Here is a 21,832-nt window from a genome sequence, read left to right as displayed (position 1 = left end):
CTCCTTTTTTTCGCCTCAAGTGGCTGTTGGGTCTTGCCCCTGCTCTTATTTCCTAGGAAATTTGGTTGAGCCGCAACGCAACGTGTTTTGATGGTATTCCAATGTTAGTGCAGAACATTATTTTCAGGATCTCCAGATGGATGCAAGAAATCGGCAACCCTCTACCTGACAGCGGCCTTCCGCCTCTTAGAGATGTCGCCATTCTCCAGGCCCTTCATCTTAATTGCCACAAAGTTTTCTCTGGTGCCATGCCTGAGATTGTTAAATGGACGAGACGTCCGTCGAGCTGGTTTAAACTGAATGTCGATGGCTCTTCTCGTCGGAACCCAGGTAAGAGTAGTGGTGGTGGCATAGTTAGGGATGCCCATGGTCGGGTGAGATTCGCTTTCCATAGGTATTATGGCCTTGCATATAACACGGTAGCGGAGGCCCAGGCTATGCTTGATGGTATTACTCTCTGCAGAAAATTGGGTCTTTTTAGCATAGTTATGGAATCTGACTCTTCGATGGTGGTGGATGCAGCTGCGGACCCCAACGCTCGTTGCCCTTGGAACATTTGGTACAGGTTGGGAGCAATCCATCTCTTCACCCGATCCCTCAACCTTTCTTTCATACATATATTCCGTGAGGGTAATTTTGTGGCAGACGCGCTGGCAAGGATGGCAAGCAAAGGATGTGGCAATTCGTTCTATTGCTCTGGGTCGGACTTGCCAAGAAAGGTCAGGAGTCTTTTGGTTCTTGATATGGCGGGCCTGGGTTACTTGAGAACCTGAGGCCAGCATCGTCCAGCCCCTTGTGTTCTCTCGGTGGTTTTTATTTTCAGAGGTCTTTCCCCTGGCTGACCCTGGCCGTCCCTTCTGTTCTAGTTTGTGTAGGTGCCTCAGTTAGTTAGGTGTGGTATACGATAGGCCTACTCCTTGCCTTTTTTTTGGAGCTAGCCTGAAGGGCTGTACATCTATTCTCTTTTCTTCAATAAAATCGGTGGCGTGTGCCCATCTTTTATTTTTAAAAAAAATTAAAAAATTTAAAAAAAAAATCCATAGCATTCACAATTATATAATATGGAACAATTATGATGCTTATTTTTTATTCTTGAAGATGGCCCATTTACAAATAGCTTTCTCATATTTTATACTGAGAAATTGTAAGCACTTCACATTGTTTATGCCAATATAGACGCGCAAAGTCTGAACCATTCATTATGTGGGGCCCATTGTGAACATGTCATAACCTGAAGTCTGGCAGATACATTCATCATGTGGACTACATGTATATGAGTAAATTACCAGCAATCTATACTTGAACGATGTGTGGCTGACTTGATGAACACCAGCTTGTTTTGGCAAGGCATTTTCATGTGGGTACCACTTGATGAATGACATGGATCATGCATGTATTCAATATGCAAATCTGCTGGTGTATTTCAATTGGTGGGGCCACTGTGAATTTGTCCAAGCCTGGATGCCACATATGTTTTTCATTCTCTCTGTAACCATCATCTGGACCCACTATCAACATGCTCCAGTCCAAAAATTAAGGTGGACAAATCATCAACCGGACCACTGGCATACTTATATTGTTGTGCTTTCTAGTACATGTTTCTCATACACATGTATACCACCTGATTAGCGGACCATCATGGTTTGGGTTAGTGCATGCTCATGATTGGCCCCACCCATATGAATATCCCAAATCTTTCGCTTGTCTATTGGAATGTGGGTCACAAATCTAGAGCAATTCCCTTTGAATCCCTAACCCAAACCAAAAGAAGACATGTAAGAAAATAGGGAATACCACTTGTTTCATAAGGCTTAGTGAGGCAAAGGTATATTTTTAAATCAGGAGTTAATTTTGATATACACGTGTATGATAACATATTTGTGTATGTATGTATATTTTATTTTCTTGCAACTTGGTTATAAGTTATGGAGAAAAGCATCTAATGGGCTTTCTCTATTGCAGTGACTATTTGTTCAAGCTCTTGCTTATTGGAGATTCTGGTGTTGGCAAATCATGTCTTCTTTTGAGATTTGCGGTAAGGTCTCTAAGGATACTCTTCTTTGCTTCTACTCTCTTTTTCTTTTTCTTTTTCTTTTTTTTTTTTTTTAAAAAAAAAAGAAAAAAAAAAGAAAAGAGAAATCCATTGAGGCAACTTTGCTTCTACTCTTTTGATTCTAAAGAACAAAGGTAAATTGTTTTTATAATCTTTAGGCATCTGGTGTGTTATTCCATACCGATACATACTCCAACATGCATGCAATTGTAATCAACGTCTTGTACAATAATTGGATACTAGTAGTAAGAGCTATGCATATTCACAGATGCATTGGCAGCTTTGCATTCATATGTGATAAAAGTTGTTCATTCTATTCCCTTAATAATCTGTTGTCTTTTTGGTGCTTTCCTGTTCAAGCTTAATTTCAAAGTAAGAAGTTGTAACCTCGAGCTTTAGTTCTCAGTGTAACACCTGGTCCATTCGGTACTATTTTCCATACATATGTACATGATGATTGATGTCCTTAGCTAGACATAGATTGACCGTTCATAATACACACCCAACTGACCAGAACCCCAAGACCTTGAAACCTATCACATATCGACCGCCCCATCGCCGCGATCGTGGAGGTACCACCCGTGCGTCGGTATGATACTTCGTTAGTGAGATACGCCGTGAAGAATAATAAGTGTATCATGTGCGCATGGCACCATGTATTTCATTCCACACATGTGCACAACACATGTCAAGCACACATGTACATGCCACACATGGGTGAGAGAATCTCTACCCATGTGTGTGATGTCACATACCCATACCTCCCATCTCTCATGTGCTCCCCAAAGTCAACATCTCTCCATGCCACACCTCATGTATGACATCATCAAACCATGTCATCCCATGCTTCTTTAATCCACCATTAATTACAAATCATGAGTTAATTATCAAAATTATAGCCTAAGCTAATATTAATCACATTAGCCTAACTTAACCAAAAGTTTATCCATTTCTCTATAAATACACCTCCACCCCTTAGCCCTTTACTATTTTTCTACAATTAGAGAGAGAGAGAGAGAGGATTGATCTTGGTGGGCCATCAATCACATCCCTTCCATCCATCTCAACCATTAATTTCATCTCAACCATCCATCTAATTCATCAAGGTGAGTACACCCACCCTACTCATTCTTATTTTATTTTGTTGTGTTTATGTATGGTAGAGATGATGTTAATGATGATGTGATTAATGGTGTGGATGATGAAGATAGTATGATTGATGGTGAAGATAATTGCAATAATGATGATGATGCTATTAATGGTGGGGATGCATAGGAGAAAACATATAAAATTAATTTATTATAGAGTTCATGTGGGACCCATTGATAGTGGGCCCCACCAAAATGTTTGTATGGCATCCAAATCACCCATCCATTGGCCCATTGGGCTGGCCAAACTCACACACACTTACACGTATAAAAAAAGAAGAAGAGAGAGACACTTCCAGCCATTTGATTTAAAGGGGCAGGGGTTGTGGGTCCCCAACGGGCCCCACACGTGATGTATGTATTTAATCCACGTTGTCCATTTAATTTCTCAGCTCATTTTAGCCATGGAGCTGAAAAATGAAGACAATCCAAATCTTAGGTGGCCCACACCATCTAAACTAATGTGTAGACATGGCTAAAGCATATAAAAGCACTTGCTGGGCCCCACCTGAAATTTGGATGCATCTGAAACTTGGATTGAACCCTCCACCATGTGGGACACACACAACATATGGACTGGATCGTCCTGTTGTGGGCCCCATATATGAGAAACAAAAAAAAAAAAAAAACACTCTGACGCTAATACTGCAACGTCTCTATTACGCTGGAAGAAAATGGGCCCCACCACAGGCCCTAGCTTGATGTATATTGAACATCAGTACCGTGCATTTGATGGGTCCCCTCTTAAAAATGGGCCACGCCAAAAATTAACCGTACAAAGAACCTAGGTGGCCCACACCATCTAAAATAATGTGCAGACATGGCTAAAACATATAAAAGCACTTGCTGGGCCCCATCTGAAATTTGGATGCATCTGAAACTTGGACCGTCCCCTCCATCAAGTGGGACACACACAATAGATGGACTGGATCATCCTTTTGTGGGCCCCATATATGAAAAATAAAAAAAAATAAAAAAATAAAAAAACACAACAGCAGTGACGCTGTTGCTGCCAGCGTCTGACGCTGGAAGGATGTGGGCCTCACCACAGGCCCCACCTTGATGTATGTCGAACATCAGCACTGTGCATTTGATGGGTCCCATTTAAAAATGGGTCACCCCCAAATTTCAGCCGTACACAGAACTCAGGCGGCCCACACCATAAAAATAAATATTAATAATAAATAATAATTACAAAAAAAGATTTGGATCAATCTGATCCCGAGGTATGTGTTATATCCAAACCATCCATCCATTTGGCAAGTTTGTCTTAAGGCTGGAAAAAAAAAAAAAAAAAAAGAGATAGATTTAACTATCAAGTGGGCCACACTACAAAAGTGGCGGGGATTGAACATAAACCATTGGAACCCTTTTGGGTTAGAAATTTTGGAGCAGTATGAAATTTGTTTTTCCCCTTAATTCAGGTCTTTGTGACCTTATGAACAGATTGGATGGAAAATAAACGGTATGGTGGGCCCTGTAAATTGTTTAGTGGTGAAATCATTATCTCCACTACTATTTGTGGTGAGGTCCAGATAATCTTCGGATATGATTCATTTTTGGATGATGCTATAAAATGATCTCAAAAAAATAATAATAATAAAAATAAATAAAAATAGGTGAATTGTGTATATGCAATAAATACATCTCTTTGCACCCATGTAACCTTGATCTCCTTAACTGTCTGTACAACTCGAAGCTCGAGTATGTAAATCACCTGTTAGGTCCACCTGAAATTTGGATGTATTTGAAACTTGGTCTGACCCCTCAACCAAGTGGGACACACATAATGGATGGGCTGGATTTATGAACCACACCTCTGTGGGCCCAACAAATAATTATGAATATTTAAGGGAGGGTAACCCTCTCAACTTGTGTGTGGTATGACCCACTTTGATGTAGGTGTTATGCCACTTAATCCACCATGGTTATGACATGATTTATATTTAAGATCCTCATCGTTTATCTATTTTATCAACTTTTTGACGATATGTTACCAAGACTTAGGCCCATCCAATGATTAGATAGTCGTACGTTCTGAAATAATGCAAATTAAACTCTCATCATTGAAAATTCATTATGAGCCATCCTGACGATGTATTAGATATCGACCCATATACCGGGTTTCCTTTAAGCCATTATCCCACAGAACAGTCAATCCAACCTGAATTGGACCATACAATACAAGGCTGTGAGGATAAGTACTTAACTATTGAATTCAACTTAAGGCCACCATGGTGTATCTATTTAATCCATGCAGACCATCCACTTCCTCATATCATTTTAGGACTTGGACTAAAATAATCAAAGCAGACCTAAGTCGTAGGTGGGTCACACACAACTCAACCTCATGGGAAATCCCCATGGACTCTACTGCATAGGACCCATTATGAATTCCATTGATATGTGAGCCTAAGAATGTTAAGGCCCATTTTGAGTGAACGCCATGTGGACCCATCAGTGATAGCCTTGTTTGGGCTAACCATTGGGCCTCTTCGATAAGAGTTTGTAATTTCCATGTGTGGAATGTATGATGAACTGGTATTGTAATTTTTGAAGTAATGATGATTAATCCTTTAAATGGGCTGATTGTGGACATCCCTTGATCACTTGGCACTTTGGTTAGAGTGCGGCCCCAAGTAATAAGATCATGATACTTGTGTTTAAACTCTTAAAAACATGTTTAATTATAACAAATATATAAACTCTAGTGGTGTGAGGGTGTGATATTACCTGTTTGGCCCATTGATCATGTGGGTATTTGATGTATGTATAGCCACCTAATCATAGGCAATGGTGGAGTACATGTAGTATACGTAGTCATCTAATTGTATGAATGTGAAATACGTACAAGGCCACCTAACCGTATGAAATCAAGTGGCATTGATGACCATTCAACAATGTAGATTTGTACTTATCGACATAGATACCACCACTTGAATCACACATGACCAAGTTGTACACTAAACCGAATATGATTTAGGGTTATATTACCCAAGCTAATGCTATCAAGATCCTGGATTTTTATACAATGTGATCTTTAAACTATAGATGGTATGATGAAATGTGTCTCTCGGCCCTTAACCAGGTGACACCGAATATGAGTCATTATCTATGTGACGTGCGAAGTGGTTGTAGTATAGGACTTATCATAATTGGTGTAGCCATGTATTCGTGGCCTATGGGTAAGGCCCATTGAGATATATTTCCGGTCCATATGATGAAGCTCATTGTGATGTATTTTCGGCCCATGTGATGCGGCCCATAGTGATGTGTATTAGGCCCAGGTATGTGGTCTACCTGTGAAATAGATTTGAGGCCACTTGCAATGTATTCGAGGCCCATGAGCGAAGCCCAATGTGATGTAATTGAGACTCATGGGCGTGGCTAATTGAGATATATTTTAGGCCCATGGGTTGTGGCTCATTGTGATGTATTTGAGGCCCGTGTGTAGGGCTCACCTCTTGAGTATTTGAAGCCCATGGGTCGTACAGCCTGATGTGGTGTATTCATGGCCCATGAGTGAGGCCCAATGCGATGAATGTGCGACCCTTGTGTGAGACCCGAAGTGATGTATCTGAGGACCGATGTGGTGTGATTTCACCATGATGTATGTATTGATATTTATGTGGGTCATTCCTTGGGGACAATGTTGGTTAAATGTCCACATTGTCGAAGCCGATTGTTGAGGCCGGTTATTGATACTGATTATGAGTATGTGACAGCACAGCATTATCATACATGCCCATACGCATCATCTGCATGTTTGTTATGAGATGTGGTTGACCATTGCATATGTCGTTGGACAGATTGTTATGAGACTCCCTGATAGGTGGAGGTTATCTCACATGAGTGCACGGTATGCGCAGGATTGATGCATGACTGTATTGTATGACTCATGCATCTTGCATTGTGTGCCCTAGCAACATCAGGGCCGTAGCCTCCACAGGCATATCGTGGATGGCCAGATGGGACACCGGAAATATTTGGTTCTAGCATACGGGCGCCATAGATGTCCCTGGGTGAAAATTTCTAAACCTCCGAGGCCAGGAGACGCCCCAACGTCGAGACCGAGTGGATACATGAGCGCCCGAGTGCCGAATACCAGGAGACCGCGTCTCCCACTGTGTCGTGGTCGGTTGGGAGGGGGTGTGGCCTTACCCGCCCGAGGGTAGGGGCATTACTAGGCTGAGTTTGACCAGCTCGTGAATGGGTCCGCTATCGACGTGCCGGATAGGTATTGGCAGACTATTGGCCAGGCGGATAGTGAGGTTTCTTACGCTCACTTGGACTGTGCTGCTAGGAGAGAGACAGTGTCATTTGGAGTGTACTAAACCCCGGTGATGATCCCAGAGATGAACTGTACTGATATGTGGACTTATTGAGCAGGAGTTGCATACTCATTCATTCATTCATTTACTATTCACTCGGGCTGGTGGTGCGCAACTATCTGTTGTGTGTACCTTCGCAATAGCCAAGATTTCGGTTGGGGTGCGTGACTAACCTGAGATCAAGAGTTTACCACATTGAGTCTGACTATCCAAATTAGGTATGGGACTATTTTGGATAGAAGTCCCTTGTGACAGACCCCATAGTCTGCGATACTACGTACCACCATCCTGACTTCACTCCAGCATAGTCATTTCATTCGCACTACATATTGTGTTGCATCCTCGACATCTGATATTTGACTCTTTATAACTCATTTACATGCTGATTTATATTGCGTACTCTGATATTGTATGACTCATGGACTTGTCAGTATTTTCGATATTGTATAATTACGGCATGACAATATGATGATGATGATGTGATTACGGATGCATGTAATATGGTTATGGCTATGGTATGATTTCCTTGTAGTACATTTATCTTGCCTGCTTGTAGGACACACTGCACACACGTGTGTACTCACTAGGCTTTTTGGCCTAAGCCTCCTATTTCCCTTTTTTTTTTCAGGGTTGGAGTAGCTTGAAAGACTTAGCTTTCTCGATGCATTGCATTTATTCTTCGATTTGGCAATGTTGACGTTGCGTATATTTTGTAAAGCATTATACTTATAACCATCGGGACTTATGATGGAGAGTGTTGCTTGGTAGTTTGATCATGGATCTTCATGCTCAGGTATTACTATGTATATAAAAAAAAAATCAGTAAAAAAAATCTTCCTTGTGGTGCGCCAAACTCGGGACTTGGTGTATGGAAGTCGAGTGCCGAATTCGGGACATCACGGAAGCTGTCCGTCCCCGGGTTTGGGGCGTGACACTCAGAACATTAGGAACTCCACCTTACTCGCTCTACATTTTTTCTTCATGATGACACTATGCTGAACAATTCTTTAACTGAATAAAAAATTACATATTGTGGTGACATAAGATAGGATAATAAAACTGTATTTTTAGGAATAAATGGCACCATACACTTTGTTGCTATACATCATATACTACATCTGTGGGTTTTTTTTAAAAAAAATTTATACCATTGGATCCGGTTATAGCAAATACTTGATAGTTGATAGTTTACTTTAGCATGTATGGTAATCGAGGCCTGACTAAATTATTGAACCAAACTCAAGTTAAATAGTGTTTCTAATAATCTTGGATTCAGCTATGTTTTATTTATAGTTATACAAGCTAGCTAAATATATGATGTGATGGTTCTATTGTTTGAAGTAATTTATTGTGTTTAGAAGTGATTGTATTTTCCATGGGTGGAATAGACCCTTGCCCAAATGGCCATTGTGTTAATTTCTTCTATTTTAAGAGATGAACTCACCATTTGGAGCTGGTTTGACAAACTTCATTCCACTCTACGTGAAATGGGTTTTTACACTTCCCAAAGAAAAAGTCGTTTTGAATTTAAAGTGGGTGTTGTTTAAATAGACGACAATTGCCAGCATACCAGCGTGAATTGTATACAGCAGTATGTGGATGTTCTCTGACCATTTCTTCATCTGTGTGATATAGGATGATTCGTATCTGGAGAGTTACATCAGCACCATAGGTGTTGACATTATAAGTGCCTATACCTGTCCTTTAATCATTATTTTCTGACATACTGTAGGATACCAATTAAAATTTCATGTTGTTTTGTAGAAAGGAACAGGATGGGACGACCATTAAACTTCGGATTGTGAGTTTTTGTATTTGCAATTATTTGGATTTGTGGCTTTTCTTAACCACCTGTTAACAATATTCTAGTTGTAGAAAACCCCACAGTTTTTTTTTTTTTTTTTTTTTTTTTTAAAATTAAGGAGCCACATTCGGGTGGCCACAAGCACCTAGATAGGCCGCCTATCATTTCCAATCTGCACACCTAAAGCTAACAACTCCCCCTTAAAATCTGACGTTGAAGCCACAAAGAAAAGAAGAAAAACAGAACGCTACAAACAAAACCCAAATCCGCAACCACACCAACGGCCACTACGTTTTGAATCACTTTCTGACAGCCCCTAACCCCATCTAATTGAGAAACAGGAGGCCTCTCACCACCTGAGGGAGAGCCGCTATGGAGGGGAAAAGGGCGGATTCTTGCTTCCCGCTACCTAAATTGGCCATGCCGTCCGCCGGCCCATTACCTTCACTACAAATATGACGAAACTGAACATTACAGGAGGAACTGAGAATCCTAATTCTGTCAACCCCACAGTTAAAACCTCTGCAATTTTAACATCCTTGAGTCACCTCACTCTCCTTGAGCTATTAATTTAGACATGGTTATTATTAAACTCTATAAAGGTAACAAGTTAGAGATTTTTTTAATTAAACTTTTATTAAGAAGGTCCATAGGGACAAAATGCTATAAAAGCATTACAAGAAATGCTCCTACCAACAGAGAGAGACACCCCCTGAATTGGAAGGCAGAAAAGAACCAAGATATTTTAATTCAAGAAATGATTACTGAAACTTGCTCGCTTTTCCTAATAAAAGTGTGGTTGTTTCTTTCTTTCTTTATCGACCATAAAATAAGTTTGAATATTAACTGCTATTGATTATAAAAGTGTGGTGTTCATTTCCTCATGCTTGCAGATAGGATCCACAGCAAAACGGGTGAAAGTTAGTCTCTGCAACTAACATAATCTGAAAACCTCCCCATCTACTTGCATGGTACTTTCAGCAGTGTGTGACTTCAGAAGCACAGCTTGTAACCAATTTAGCTGCATGATTGGTAGTTCCAAATGCAAGATCATGCATCTGGAGAATGTTGTGCCCCTGAGTATGTTTACAGTGAATCCAATTGAGTCCTTGAGTTTCTATTCCTCGGAAAATTAGTGTTTGAAAGTAGTCCTATTAATGGTCGTTATTTGGTTTATGATCTTTTTTTTTCCTCTCCTAACAGGCTGGTGAGTTGGCTGAAAATGTTTCAAAAATGATTGATTCACAGTTTGCAGAGAAGGTTGATATGTCAGAAGTGCAGGTAATTAACCATCTCATAATGGGAGGATTGCCACCTCACATTGGTCTGCAAAAGTTCGTCAATTCATGTGCATGAAATTTCTAGGTAATTCTGCAGTATAAGTTCTTAGTGGTGATCACAAAAGCATTGATTGCATTAGTTCATGATCTATAAAGTAAATTTGATACTGAAATGGCTGCAATGACACGTGTTCCATGGGGTACTCTTGAAAGTGTTGGTGACCAATCAGAGTACGGTTCCACTCCTATTTTGTTTGATGCATCATTTGAGGATCAAATGAAAGAAATGTCGTTGTTTTTGTTTGAACCAGCAGTGGTATGTTGAGGGTCTAATATGTTATTGTCTAGATTTATGAACATGGTACTGTTTATCGACCCAATTTAATTGTGTTTATGCTGCAAGGTGTGTTTACGAGCTTGAACTGAAACAAGGTACTAAAAGCATGAAATTAACGCTCAGAAGTCACCAAGGAAAGGGACGAACTCCAGAGGACCAAGATCGACGGATTTGCATGCCAGAGATCTGCGAAAATCGAGAAACTGAAGCTCAAGCGGCCTGAAAGTCAGCCAGAATGCAAGATCACTGGGTTTCCATCATCTGTTTGGCTTGAAACTTTATACATGGCTTGAGGACCAAAAATTAACTGTACACGTCAAATTTCAGCCATTGGATCCCTCTGAAAGTGGCCCAACGGACAGATCATCTCATAAATCAGTGATTTGGGGCCCGCCTGATATCTAAAAATGCTTCAATTTTGTTCTCAACGCCTTAAATAGGGTGACACGGCAAATGGACGGAGCAGATGTCTCACGAACATCACAGTGGACCCTACATGTACAGTACGTGTACACAGTGTACACGCACCGGCCGTGCACCGGATGGTCAGGCCGGTCAAAGACGGGCTGACCCGTCTTCTTCTTCCGCAGCAACAGTAGACGGACGCTGTCCATCCATTTTTCAGCAGTGGGCTCCACTCATCGCCTATTCTGAAGATCTGAACCGTCCATTGTGACGAGAGGTTGGGGTTGACCCTCGCCTAGGTGTCTTTTTACCACCTTGTAAGCTATTGTAAGATCCTAGCCATTAAACGTAGGATGGACGGCAGAATAAAATATCGTGTGGGCCACTCCAATTTCACTCCAAAAACATCCCTTCCAAATGTTTTTTTGAGTATATTCCAATGTACAGAATGGATTTTCGTCCTGACATCAATCGGTGGGCCGCCATCCATCACAGCGCAGACGCGGAAGCTCTGTTCGCAAACAGAGTTCGCGGTTGATCTCTATAGGCCTCCATAAGACAGCAACGGTCTGATCTGGACCCTCCATAAGAAGCCCACGCTCCCCATCATCCTAACCTAGGTGATGAAATTTCAAGAGACAGCAGAGATATGTTTTTAACCGTTTAAATGCAAGAGGGATGGCGGAATGAAGATCTCATGGGCCACCACGGTTTGGACCCAAAACTGAGCAAGTCTGGATGGTTCTTCGTCCTGAAGCCAATGGACGGAGCGGATCTCTTCTTCGGCGTCAAGAAAGGGTCTTACCAAAAATCAGCGTAAGTTGATTTACGCATAGTCCTGCGTATTCCGAAGTCCGGTTCTGTTGCGGACGAGCTGCGAGAGAACTCCTTCCAGTGACCTTTCTATGATTATAAAAGGAAGGAGCTTGAGAACAGGAGGAGGGAGGATTGGGCAGGGATCTCTCGGCTTGGGTGCTTGAACAGCTGGACATGAGCAGAGAGGGAGAGAGTAGAGTTATCTGGTTTTTTTTCTTCTTCTTTTAGTTTATTTTGGATTTAGCCTAATCATGATCGGCTAAACCTCTTAGCTAGGGCTAAGAGGTGAAGCTTGTAGCATGATGGGAAGAACTCTGTGCTTATGCTTTTTATTTACATGGAATTGAACTTGATATTTGTCTGATTATGGGAATGGTTTTAGTTTTTAATGGTCTATTATGACTAAAATTACAATGGGTCTACGATAGCTTTGAGCATGTTCCTTCCTTTTGATGTTTATGACTTCAGGAAGCCCTGTTGTTCACCATCGTCTCCTGGGCATGGTTGGATGACGATACCCTTCTGAACCTTCATACATTGATTGATTGGTTGGTAATTAGTTTAATTCTGTTGTTTGCTTTGTCTCCTGGGCATGGTTTGGTGATGGAATCCATTCTAATTCATATACCTTTCATCTCGTGAAATATAGATCAAGTAAGTTCAGTTTAATTTCCATGATTCTTGATGCAAGCATAAGATCTCCCTGATCTCTACAAGTGGAGCCGCCTCTGAATCCCTAATTTCCTTCTTCTGAATTCCTTAAGTTTTAGAGTAATATTTCACTATTATTCCTCAAAAACTATTTAATTTAGATTTCATCTTAATCTAGTTCGCATTCTACTTAGTTTCAGATAACGTACAAGTATCAGTCCCTTGGGATTCGACCTTGGTCTATTACTACATCACAACCCTATACTTGGGGAGTTAACATGGTACATATGGATGCTACCTTTCAGTAGTATATGTAGTTAGTCTTCCGTTTCTTTTGTGTAGACTTGCCTTTTCAAATAGGTTAGTTGGTTAGTCTAGGGCTTTGGAGAAATGGGTATAGCTAGTTATGGACGTGTGCATTGATTAGGAAGTTCATTTTCATTATTATTTTTTTTTAATTTAATGACAAACGCCGACGGCTAAAAACCGTTGGCGAATGGAGCCGTCGGAACCATGTCTTAGTTTTGACCGTTGAAGACTTCGAAAACACCGACGGTCTAAATCCTTTGGCGAGGGATGCCACGCACCTTTTGCCGACGATCCGTCCAACAGCTAAAAGCCGTCAGAGAAGGTCAATACCGATGGTTTTTAGCCGTCGTCTTTACCCTGTGTTTTGGTTGTGACATAATTGATTGTTTTGATATATATGGAAGTTTTGACGAAAGAATGTAGTTTTTACACAAGTTCCTACAACACAGAAGATCAACTGTGAGAAGTCCTGTCATTTCAGTCCAGGAAAACTAAATCAAAGAATCTTAAGGCCAAATCGTATTAAGGCCCCAAATCCTCAAGTAATACCGACCAATGGATATCCCAGAGCGATCTACAAGTTATGTAGATAATGCCGGATTTTTCTGTAAAATGGTTTTAAATTAACAACCGTAGATTCTGAATGTTCGGATCTAAGCAATTCTTTGGTTGATCCGAGTTTGATAATGAGAAAAATAATTGGATGGGTTAAACTCAAGCCCTAGGATCAACTATAATCGTAAAGGCTAAGAAAGAGTGAGAGAAATCCTCAATTTCAAAAAATTGGATCGTGTAGTAAAACAAATCCTGATTGACTTCAATCGATTAATCGAGGGGATCGATTTATGTCCAAAGACCTCAAACCACAATTAGTAACCCGTTTCGATTGATCAGTCGAGGAGGACCTCGAGTGGTCTCGATCGACCGACACAGTGACTAAAAGTGTCCAGTGAGTAAACTGATTTACATCCTACCAAGCTTGATTGATCGATGAGAAGAGGTTGATCAATCGAAGGTGGCAAAAAATGTCCAAAGACTTAAGGAATTAAATTCAAATTTCATCGATCTATGGTCAATCAATATGAAGATTAATTAAGGGTCATCGAACTGTCTCGATTAATCGACTGTATCGATCAACAATTCCTTGTTTTGACTTTTTAAACTTTAAAAGGATTAATGGTGGGCCATCCTAGTTGGATCAAAGATGGGCCCAACTGAATGATATTGGTTAATTGAATTTGGAATGTGTTAAATCATATTAATAGGGATTCAGAGCCTAGATTCTCAAGCATCCTACTATTTGACAGTTTTGACCTTAATAGAAATATATGAGTGAATCCCAACATGTCTCATATCTGTATAATTAAGATAAATGATTGGATGGTTGTGACTATTATTATTGATATGGTTATTATATAATTTTTGTTGTGTTACTCTACTCTTTGGTTTGTGATGCATGTCCTGAAAGATTTCTGCTTTATATTGAACATGCAAACATGCCAAACATTGATATTGAGAAATTGTTGATCATTTTAGAGAGAGAGAGAGAGAGTATTTGTTGACTAAATATGACTATGCATGCATGGACATGAAGCATGCATTACATGCATGATCCATCATGATGGTTATGCCTGTCAGATTCCTTGCCAGATGCCACCGATAGTAGAAGCCTACTCCTACTCCTACTCATGGAGTGGATGTTGATTGCCAAGTGCCAACGATTATCCCACTTGACATGCATCTCATGACATCCCTACATCCATGCACATACTGCATACATACGTATCTATTTTGTTTGTGCTATCTTATATTATGCTATGTATGAACCATGTTGTGTTCACTCACTAGTCTGGCCAGCTAACGTTATGTATTGACAATATCGTACTGAGGCAAATGAGACATAGACAATTTGAGTTAAGTGTCGACAAATGTGGCTAGGATCATATGGTGGATGATGTCAAGATCAATGGTCATATTTGGAGAAGGACGAGCTCGCTGCAATAGATGGGTGATTCATTAATGTTAGTGATTTATTAGGGTATTTAGTTTTCATTCTCTATAGTTATTGCTCTTTGGATTAAACTTGAGAGTTGTTTATAATATGCCTTTTGTTGAGTCATGATTGATTATTTTAGCTAAATAAAGTCCCTAATGGGTGGACATAAATTGATTTTGATGATTTATATTAACATTGCAGATTCAAAATGATAAGCACTTCACATTACATATTCATCACACTTCTTTTATTATTTTTTATTTTATTAGGTACAACATATTCAAAATGCAACAAATTTATCACTGATTTAAAATAATAATAATAATAATAATAATAATATATGCAATAAATGAATGAAGTGGATTAAGGTAATCTCTGTATCAAATAATTCTGTTATAACTTTGCTAAATTCATTCATAACAGTTTCTTATGTTCTCTGTCGATGCTTGCAATTTGTTTTGGCATAAATCAAGTAAAAATGACCTTTGAGCATACAATCTGCAAGTTTTCGCACACTTGTAAAAGTGGCAAGATATACCATGCTAGTGCAATTGTACACAAGTTACTGCACGCTTGTAGAAGCTAGTTGAGAACAAGAAATCCTATTGCGCAGTATGCCAACAACGCAGTGAACCGAGATCCAATCTTAAGTCTCACCCATAAACAATAAACAAGAAGAAATATAATCTAGAAGAAGAATCAAAGCATTCCAAACAAACCATAAGACAGAATATTTGTGGAAAAATCCCAAACAAGGGTAAAAAAAACTACAGGTGCAAACTTCCACTATGAAGAAAACGAGATTACAAGCAATATACTAACCTTTTTCCTTTAGATATATAGAGAAAACCCTTTGCCCACACTTTAGAATATCTCCCATAACCCTAGAAAAGCCCTAGGGACCCTTATTTATACTTTAGGCAACTTTCCTTTCGCACCTTTGCGAAACCGACTTAAATTTTCACAGTCCGTATCAAATCCGCAAAATGAATCTGTATAACGTCGATTGGTCGAGCAATCTGCTTGACTGGTCGAGCGGACCCTCGACTGGTCGAGCATAGGCCTCGACTGGTCGAGCACCTCGAAACCAAAAAACTGATGCTCGCTGAACTTTGAGTCTAGTCAGACCTCGACTAGTCGAGTGAGCCACTCGACTGGTTGAGCAGGGCACTCGACTGGTCGAGCATCCCTGTCCAGATGTGGCTCCACATCTCAACAATCTCCTACTTAGAGACACATCACCATAAACCTTTGTCTTCCATATCAGGAATGCACCACCTCCCCGTCTTTAAGCCTGAAGACCAATCAAAGCTGAAGAGAGCTTCAGCTTCTCTCGTGTAACTGCCTTGGTCAGCATATCCACAGGATTCTCACTTGTATAAATATTTTCCAGGGCAATCGATCCATCTTCTAGTAACGAACGTATGAAGTGATATCTGATGTCAATATGCTTGGTCTTAGAATGAAAGGCTGAATTCTTAACTAATGTTAAGGGTCAAATATTGCATATCAGACCCCAGTTATTTTCTAGATTTACGAACATGGTACTGTTTAACGGCCCAATTTAACCGTGTTTATGCTACAAGTTGTATTTACGAGCTTGGACTGAAACAGGATGTTAAAAGCATAGATTTAATGCTCAGAATTCACCAAGGCAAGGGAAGGACCCCAGGGGACTGAGATCAATAGATTTACAAGCCAAAGATCCGACAAAATCGAGAAATTGAAGCTCAAGTGGCTTAAAAGACGTTAAGAATGCAAGATCACAAGGTTCTTACCATCCGTTCGACTTGAAACTTCATACATGGACTGGAGACCATAAATTAACTGTACATGTCAAAAATCAGCCATTGGATCTTGGTGGAAGTATCCCAACAGATAGATCAGTCCATAAAACAGTGAATTGGGGCCCACCTGATATCTGGATATACTTCAATTTTGAACTCAACGTCTCAAATGAGATGATGAGACAGATGGACGGAGAGGATTTCTCATAAATATCACATGTGGACCCCATATGAGACGAGTGTGCATAGTGCACATGTACACTAACATTGCACCGAACTGATGAAGTCGGTCAACTAAGTTTGACCCGTTCTTCTTCTCCCTCTCGAATACAGGTTTCCAAGCGTCCGCCGGTTTTGTTCAGTGGGGCCCACCCCTCATCAAAATCATGAATCTGGACCGTCCAAGATGTCCAGGGAGGGGGTGTTACCCTCGCCTAGGTGGCAGAAATATAGAAGACAATGAGGATCACAATCCAGCCATCCAAATGGAAGATGGACGGTGGACTGAAACGGCTTGTGCGCCACACCGAAATCAAACCGGAATTGTCCTTACCGAAAGGTTTTTCGTCCTGAATCCAATGGACAGTGTGGATCTTCCATCTGACAGCAGTCAGTGGGCTGTCGCACTTCACAGAGTCGACGTGCGTCGACTCTGTTTCGAAACAGAGGCTGCATACATTCATTGTGGGCCACCATCATGCAGCAAAGGTCAGATCCGGATCGACCAGTAGGAGCCCAAGGGCCCTATCGTCCAAGCCTAGGTGTCCTTTTATTCCCATGTGCACGAGCACATGTTAATCGTGATCAAAAGAAGGATGGATGGTGGAATGAAGTCTTCCCTGGGCCACATGGACAGACACAAAAAACCAGTTGTCTCCAATGAAATTTCGAGGAGAAGCCGGTGAATGGAGTAGATCCCCTGTCTGAACTCAAGGATGGGCCCAGAGAGCATCAGAGTACATCAGTTGTCTCCTATTGCAACAGGGAGTGCGTAACCTCTTTACGACACTCCCACTTTTGGGTTTCTATATAAGAGAGAGAGAGAGAGAGAGAGAAGTGATCGGGGATCCAAATCTTTAGACAGGCAGCCGTGAAGGCCGACAAAGAAAGAGAGATAGATTAGAATTTGTTTTTCTTTTAGTTTTATGTTTTGGTTTAAGATGTTTAGCCTTGTCATGTCTATGCTCGGCTAAACCTCTTAGTTAGGGCTAAGAGGTGAAGCTTGTAGCGTGATTGTGGTGGCTTTGCTTTGATTCATGATTATTGAAGTCTTATCGATTCTAGTTTGATTGTTAAGGAATACTTTTAGTTTTTAATGGTTTATTGTGACTCAAATTACAGTAGATCTGCAATAGCTTTGAGTATGTTCTTTTCATTATGAGATTGTGAACTTAGGAGGCCCTGTTGTTCGCCATCGTCTCATGGGCATAGTTAAGTGATGGAACCCTTCTTAACTTTCACAATTCTCTTATGATTGGCTGTGAGATTGGTTAAATTATTGTTGTTTGCCATAGTCTCCTAGGCATGGTTAGGTGACGGAATCACTTCCAAATCTTTGTCATTCTTATCTATTGATGATTAGATCCATGAGAAGTTCAGAGATCTGACAAATCTCTCCCTACCAATTGAATAGGATAGGACTCTGGTTCTAGTTGTGTCCTTGAATCAATGCAAGGTAGCTTTCCAATTGCTACAAGTGGATCCTTGGCACCCTAGTTCCCTACCTTTGAATTCTCTAAGTTTTAGATTACTATTTCACCTTTATTCCCTCATATTCAGTTAATTTAGATTTCATCTTATTCTAGTTCTAGTTCTGGTTATTTTCAGATTACGTATAGGTTTTAGTCCTTGTGAATTCGACCTCGGTCTTACCGAGTTTATTACTACATCACAACCCTATACTTGGGGTGTGAACAGCCATGCATATTGCACTTTGACTATCACCGTACAGCTTGCAATCTGCTTGCTTCTTACCTTACTCTTCCATGAAACCTTGCATCCACAACATCTCCTTACACGCTTCTATAACTGCAATATATTCTGCTTCCATTGTACTGATAGATACTATTTTCTGTAACTAAGAGACCCAACTAACTGCAGCACTACCTAGAGTAAAGACATAACCTGTAGTGCTTCTTCTGCTGTCGATATCTCCTACCAAATTTGAATCTACGTAGTCTTGTAGCTTGATTTCCGATCCTACATCTACAGTACCTACCTGGTATCTGAGGATCCACTTCACAGCTTCTCAATGTTCCTTCCCAGGGTTGTTCATGAACCTTCTAACAACTCCCAGTGCTTGAGCAATGTTTGGCCTTGTGCTCACCATAGCATACATAAGACTCTCAATAACTGATGCGTATGGGACTTTAGCCATGTAATCCCATTCCTCCTGCGTCTTTGCACCTTTCTCCTTAGAAAGCTTGAAGTGATTGGCTAATGGAGTGTTAACCGACTTAGTACCTCTCATACTGAATCGATCAAGTACCTTGGCTATGTACTCTACCTATGACAAAAATAGTTTCTTGTTTTCTCTGTCACGCTTTATCCTCATGCCTAGGGTTTTTTTTGCAGCTTCTAAATCCTTCATGGCAAATTCTCTAGATAGTTGTCTTTTGAGATCTAAAATGTCCTTCATGCTTGATCCGGCCACAAGCATATTTTCAACGTATAGAAGAAGGATGATGTATGACATATCAAACTTCTTCAAATAGAAACAGTGGTTTGTATGACATCTCCTAAAACCATTTCCTGACATGAAACTGTCGAACTTCTTGTACCATTGCCTCGAGGCCTGCTTCAGGCCATATAGACTCTTCTTCAGTTTACACACCTTGTTCTCCTTTCCTGGTGTCACGTATCATGTCGGTTGATGCATATATATATATATATATATATATCTTCTTCAAGGTCCCCATGAAGAAAGGTTGTCTTAACATCTAGATGCAAGTACTCTGTAGCCACTATACTCAAGACCATACGAATCGTAGACATTTTCACTGCTAGTGAAAATATTTTAGTGAAGTCGATACCTATCTTTTATTAGAACCCTTTCACAAATAGTCTAACCTTGTACCGTTTCGAAACATCATGCTCCTCCTTCAGTCTGTAAACCGACTTGTTATGAAAAACTTTCTTACCCTTACGTAGAGTGACTAGCTCTCATGTACGATTAGACTCAAGAGAGTCCATCTCATCATCCATGGCCTGCTCCCACTTAACCTGTATATCTGATTGTAATGTCTCTTCAAAACACTCTAGCTCACCATTATCTGTCAGCAGTAGATAATATAAGGAGGGTGAGTATCAAACCATGGGTCTCCTCTCCCGAGTAGACCTCCTCACCACCGGTGTCTATGACTCTGCCTCACTATGCTCATGTGCATGTTCATCCTGTGGCATTGTAACACCCATGTCCGGTAACTTTTTCAACTCTACGAATTCTTTCTCATCGGCCTTATTTCACTGCTCATTGTCTATATGCATCACCTTTTCATTGAAGATTATGTCTTTGCTTCTGATGATTTTTATGTTTTCTGTATCCCAAAACCTGTAACCAAAACATGCTGCCTGTAACCTATAAACGTGCACCTCCTAGAGTTCGCATCTAGCTTATTTCTGTGCTCTGCATCAATATGAACATATGAAGTGCAACCAAACACTCTTAGATGTGTAAGGTTCACTTCTTTCCTAGTCCACGTTTCTTCTAGTAGCCCACCATCCAATAGTGCTGAGGGACTTCTATTGATAAGATATGTGGCAGTATTCACAGCATCAGCCCAAAATGTCTTAGGTAACCCTACATGTAACCTCATGCTCCTGGTACGCTCAAGGATGGTCCTGTTAATGCGCTCAGCCACACCATTCTATTGAGGTATCCCTGGAATTATTTTTTGATATTTAATTCCATTTGCTGCACAATACTCCTCAAACCTCTTATCACAGTATTCTCCCTCATTATCTGATCTAATACATTTTACTGTTTTACTTGTCTCATTTTCTACCATTACTTTTCACTTCTTAAATATATCAAATACATCATATTTATGCTTTAAGAAATAAACCCACAATTTTCTACTAGCATCATCAATAAAGAAAACAAAAAAACGTGAGCCACCTAGATATAATACCTGTGCTGGTCCCCACACATCAGTATGTACAAGCTCTAATAGATGCGTCTTTGGAGCGCTTCCTATCTTCTTAAAACTTACCCTCTTCTGCTTGTCATACACGCAGTCCTCATATAATTCCAAGTTAATAGACTTCAACCCTGGTAGCTTCCCTTTTGACAATAGCACTTTCATCTCACTCATATGTCCTAACCTCTAATGTCATAACTGCCCATTCACTCCAGTTGATACAACTGCGAGTGAACTATACAATCCTGAAATCACATACAAAGTACCTTTCTTCTTGCCTCGAGATATCACCAAAGTACCTTTTGTGATCTTTCAGAAATCACTATTGAATGTCGTCACATATCGGGTATCGGCCAACTGCCCCACTGAGATCAAATTACGTTTCAAATTCGGTACATATCTGACATCTTTCAATTTCAAAGTCGTTCCGTCTTTCTAATTTATATGAACATCTCCCTTTCCAACAATACTGCAAAGCTCATCATCACCTAGGTAGACTATCCCAAAGTCACCTGACACATAATCACGTAGAACTTTCTTACACAAAGAGGTATGAAACGAAGCACCCGAGTCTATGACCCAAGACTCATTCCTCACATCAAGAGACAAGATCAACGCTTCTGTGTCACTCTCCTCAGATAGATTCACTGAATCCTTCCCGCCTTAAGAGCTTCCTTCTTGTTTCTTAAGCGCCCTACAATCACGTTTCATGTGCCCCTTCTTACCACAATGCCAACACCCGTCTTTGTCTTTCAGTCCCTTGAACTTCTTCCTCG

General features: G+C 40.4%; 1 long non-coding RNA gene across 2 annotated transcripts; it reads left to right on the top strand.

Moving 5' to 3' along the window:
* The first annotated feature begins 1,900 nt into the window (after positions 1 to 1,900).
* Positions 1,901 to 10,855, top strand: LOC131246571 (uncharacterized). Of its 2 annotated transcripts, XR_009171427.1 has the most exons (4): positions 1,901 to 2,040; positions 10,230 to 10,416; positions 10,540 to 10,617; positions 10,714 to 10,855. It is a non-coding gene; the product is annotated as an uncharacterized LOC131246571 (long non-coding RNA). The 2 variants fall into 2 exon arrangements; XR_009171426.1 differs by lacking the exon at positions 1,901 to 2,040 and having other exon boundaries at positions 9,862 to 10,416.
* Positions 10,856 to 21,832: the final 10,977 nt, after the last annotated feature.

The sequence above is a fragment of the Magnolia sinica genome, chromosome 5 (genome assembly GCF_029962835.1).
Source record: "Magnolia sinica isolate HGM2019 chromosome 5, MsV1, whole genome shotgun sequence".
NCBI classification, from domain to species: domain Eukaryota; kingdom Viridiplantae; phylum Streptophyta; class Magnoliopsida; order Magnoliales; family Magnoliaceae; genus Magnolia; species Magnolia sinica.
The sequence above is the reverse complement of the archived record's forward strand: the minus strand, read 5'-3'. Positions and strand labels throughout refer to the sequence as shown.